Here is a 4,840-nt window from a genome sequence, read left to right as displayed (position 1 = left end):
ACTTCGCCCAGGCTGGAGGGCAGTGGCACACTCACGGCCACCCCAGCGTTGACTTGCTGGACTCAAGCAATCTTTCCACCTCTGCCTTACAACTAGCCATAACTACAGGCATGAGCTGCCATACTCGGCTAATTTTTTGATTATTGTAGAGATGAGGTCTCGCCAAGTTGCCCAGGCTGGTCTCAAACCCCTGAGCTCAGGCTACCCCCTCACCTCGGCTTCCCAAAGTGCTGATTGCAGGTTTGAGCCACTGTGCCCGGCAGGGGGCCAACTCTTAAGAGAGTTTCATGCTCCAGTGTAGCATGGAAGTAGGAGAAGGGACAGTGGGATTTAAATGCACGTTGAATGTAGGAATGAGGGTCAGCTCATCAGGGATCTTCCTATGTCTGATAACCCAGGTATCCGATGCTTAGGTGATAGGATCAACATTTCCCAAAAGGCTCCTGGATCTTAGATGCAACTTGAAGGAGAAGGGTGGCTAGAGGACACACAATTTGCCCAAGAGTACATTTCAACCACCCCAGTGGACTGAAGGCTTACAGGAACAATTAAGCAGGAAAAAAATATGTAATGTTTTTGCATCCCTGGACATGTTCCCTAAGATTAGTATTTATTATACGAGAAGAGAATGACCCACTAGTCTAAATCATATCCCATTCCCATGAGAGATGAGTGCCTGAATGAAGGGTTGAAATCCTATGGCATAAGAGATAAAATAGATAAGTAGGACCTCATCAAACTGAAATACTTCAGCAAAGCAAAAGAAACCATTAAGAGAGTGGAGAGACAGCCACAGAATTGAAAAAAGTATTTGCCAACCGCATATCTGACAAAGGCCTAACATCAAGGATCAAGGATCTCAGACGTGCTGAAAGGAAAAAACAAACAGGCCCATTAAAAACAGGCAAAAATCATGAATAGACACTTCTCAAAAGAAGACATATGAGCACCAACAGACACATGAAAAAATGCTCAGCTGCACTAATCATCAGCGAAATGTAAATCAAAACCACATTGAGATACCACAGTAAGAATGGCCATCATTAATGAAACAACAACAGATGCTGGCAAGGATGTAGAGAAAAGGGAAAGCTTCTACACTGTTGGTAGGAATGCAAACTAGCTCAACCTCTATGAAAAACAGTGTGGTGATTCCTAAAAGAACTAGAAATTGAACTTTCATATGACCCAGAAATCCCACTTCTGGGAATATACCCAGAGGAACTTAAATCAGTCTACAAAAAAAGATACCTGCACATGTGTGTTTATTGCAGCACTGTTTACAATCACTATTAAATACAATCACTATTTACAAGCACTATTTAAAAAAATGGAACCAACCGTGCTGCCCATTGAAACTGGACTGGATTTTTAAAAATGTGGTACATATGCACAATGGAATATTATGCAGTCACAAAGAAGAACAAAATTATGGACTTTGCAGCAACTTGAAAGAATTTAGAGTCTGTAATAGTCAGTGATTTATCATGGAAACAAAGAACTGAGTGTCACGTGTTCTCACTCATAAGTGGGCCCTGAACATTTACCATAATACTATAAGAAAGGGATTGGCAGTAACCGCAAACTGCCAAGTAATGGGGGCCCCTAACATTTATAAGGTACCTGATCTCAAACCAAGCAAAGTGGGGATCAAAGAAAAGTCTAGACTTTACCTGTACAATCACCACTTGTATACCTAATCCTGAATTGTACCCCATGTCTTTAAAATAAATAAATACGCCGAGCTCAGTGGCTCAGCCTGTAATCCCGCGCCTTTGGGAGGCTGAAGTGAGTGGATTGCCTGAGCCCGCGGGTTCGAGACCCGCCTGGGCAGCGCGACCTCATCTCTACAATAAATCAAAAAATCAGCCAGGCGTGGTAGCGCATACCTGTAATTCCGGCTACTCGGAAGGCTGAGGCGGAAGGATCGCCGGAGCCCAGCAGGTCGAGGCTGCCGTGGCCGGGAGCGGCCACTGCACTCCAGTCTGGGCAACACAGTGAGACTCCACCTCAAAAAAAATGATAATAATAAAATAAATAAATACAATAAAAAGAAAAATGGTGCCTTGGACTGTGTAGTTTCCATAATTATAATAAATAAATTTATGTTTGTTTATTAAAAAAAATAAATCGTATGGCAGAAATTCAGTATTTCAGAGGATAGAGGATCCTCTCAAGAACCTACTTGCACCCCTTTCTCTACAGAATCACCATGGCGGCTGGGACCCTGTACACATATCCCGAAAACTGGAAGGCCTTCAAGGCCCTCATTGCTGCTCAGTACAGTGGAACTCAGATCCGCGTGCTCTCTGCACCACCCCACTTTCACTTTGGCCAAACCACACCCCTGAATTTCTTTGCAAATTTCCTGCCGGCAAGGTTCCAGCATTTGAGGGTGATGACGGATTCTGTGTGTCTGAGAGCAATGCCATTGTCTACTATGTGAGCAATGAGAAGCTGCATGGAAGTACTCCAGAGGCAGCGGCCCAGGCGGTGCAGTGGGTAAGCTTTGCTGATAGCGATGGAGTCCCCCAGCCAGTACCTGGGCGTTCCCCACTTTGGGCATCATGCATCACAGCAAACAGGCAGCCAAGCCTGCAAAGAAAGAGGTAAGGTGAATTCTGGGGCTGCTGGATGCTCACTTAAAGACAAGGACTTTTCTGGTGGGTGAATGAGTGACAGTGACTGACATCACAGTTGTCTGTAGCCTGTTGTGACTCTATAATCAGGTCCTGGAGGCTTCTTCCTGCCAGGCCTTTCCCAATACCAACCTCTGGTTCCTGACCTGCATTCACCAACCCCAGTTCCGTGCTGTCTTGGGGGAAGTGAAACTTGGTGAGAAGATGGCCCGGTTTGATGCTAAAAAGTTTGCAGAGAGCCAGCCTAAAAAGGACTCCCCATGGAAAGAGCAGTGTTCACGGGAAGAGAAGCATAAGGCCCAGGCTGAGCAGGAGGAGGAGCAAAAGGTGGCTGCCCCTGCTCTTGAGGAGGAGATGGATGAATATGAGCAGGCCTTGGCTGCTCAGCCCAAGGCCAAGGACACTTTTGCTCACCTGCCCAAGAGTACCTTTGTGTTGGATGAATTTAAGTGCAAGTACTCCAACAAGGACACACTCTCTGTGGTACTAACGTATTTTGAGGATTGCTTTGATAAGGATGGCAGGCCCCTGTGGTCTTCTGAGTACTGCTTCTCTGAGGAGCTCGATCAGACCTTTATGAGTTGCAACCTCATCACTGGAATGTTCCAGCTATTGGACAAGCTGAGGAAGAATGCCTTTGCCAGTGTCATCCTCTTTGGAACCAACAGTAGCAGCTCCATTTCTGGAGTCTGGATCTTCCGAGACCCAGAGCTTGCCTTTCCGCTGAGTCCAGGTTGGCAGGTGGACTACGAGTCATATACATGCTGGAAACTGGATCCTGGCAGTGACGAGACCCAGACACTGGTACAAGAGTACTCTTCCTGGGAGGGGGCCCTCCAGCATGTGGGCAAAGCCTTCAGTCGGAGCAAGATCTTCAACTGAACTTCTCTTGCCATCACTAGCTGCCTACACCTGCCCTTCGGGGAGATGAGGGTCATTAAAGGAAACTGAACATTGAAAAAAAAAAGAACCTATTTGCCACTATGGCTCCCTTTACCTTGTCAATCTCACATGCTCAATTACCCACACTACTTCCCCAGTTAATATGCTCTTCACATCCAACTTTTTGTTTAAAAATCTTTCCTGTCTTCTAAAATCCAGCACAGAAGACCCATTCCAAGACTTTTTGATCACGAAGCTGTGAGCACTCCTTCCCCATCCCTTTGGGATTCCATCATGTGTAGTTAAAGGATATTCAGTATTTTCTGCGTGAATAAGTGGCATGTGTGAATAAGTGGCCTCGTATCATACTATGGCTCTTCATGTCTTTTTTTTTTTTTTTTTTTGAGTTGCAGTCTCACTCTGTCACCCAGGTTAGAATGCCGTGTCACACTCACAGCCACCCCAGCATCGACCTGCTGGACCCCGACGATCCTTCCCCTTCAGCCTTCCAAGTAGCTAGAACTACAGGCTTATGCTACCACACCCAGCTAATTTTTTTTTTTTTTAATTTATTGTAGAGACGAGGTTTCGCCAAGTTGCCTGGGCTGGTCTAGAGCCCGCAGGCTCAGGCAATCCACTCAACTCAGCCTCCCAAAGTGCTGGGATTACAGGCTGAGCCACCGAGCCCAGCCTCTCCATGCATTATCTTACTAACTAGTTTGCACTTTTTATGTGAGTACAAACTGTATCATACACATTATGAAGATATTCTAATATACCCAATGCATATAAGAGGCATTCGATGTATATGTATGAAAGAATGAATTCCCAGGTGTCCATCCAAAAAAACTGGGATTCCTAGCGTCTTAGACTGAGTCCTCTTAAAAGCAGACTCTGAGCCAAAGTTTCAAGTGAAAGTGATTAAGGACCTTTACTTAGGGCAGATTAGTAAGGAAATAAGGGAAGCAGAATAGGAAAGGGAAGGCAGACAACTATGGATACAAGTTTAATTAATTAGTGTTTGTATGTATGTATGTATGTATTCTCAGAGTCTCACTCTGTTGCCCAGGCTGGAATGTGGTGGCATGATAATGGCTACCACAGCCTCGACCTGCTGGGCTCAGGTGATCCTTCTGCCTCAGCCTTCCAAGTAGCTGGAACCACACCACATTCAGCTAATTTTTAAAATTTATTGTAGAGACAAGGTCTTGCCACATTGTCTAAACTGGTCTCGAATTCCTGGGCTCAGGCAGTCCTCTTGCCTCAGCCTCCCTAAGTGCTGGGATTATAGGCATGACTTGTGCCTGGCCACAAGTTTA

General features: G+C 45.5%; 1 pseudogene; it reads left to right on the top strand.

Moving 5' to 3' along the window:
• The first annotated feature begins 2,212 nt into the window (after positions 1 to 2,212).
• Positions 2,213 to 3,539, top strand: LOC103272689 (annotated as a pseudogene).
• Positions 3,540 to 4,840: the final 1,301 nt, after the last annotated feature.

The sequence above is a fragment of the Carlito syrichta genome, unplaced genomic scaffold, assembly GCF_000164805.1.
Source record: "Carlito syrichta isolate Samal-C Ts95f unplaced genomic scaffold, Tarsius_syrichta-2.0.1 Scaffold313175, whole genome shotgun sequence".
NCBI classification, from domain to species: domain Eukaryota; kingdom Metazoa; phylum Chordata; class Mammalia; order Primates; family Tarsiidae; genus Carlito; species Carlito syrichta.
The sequence above is the reverse complement of the archived record's forward strand: the minus strand, read 5'-3'. Positions and strand labels throughout refer to the sequence as shown.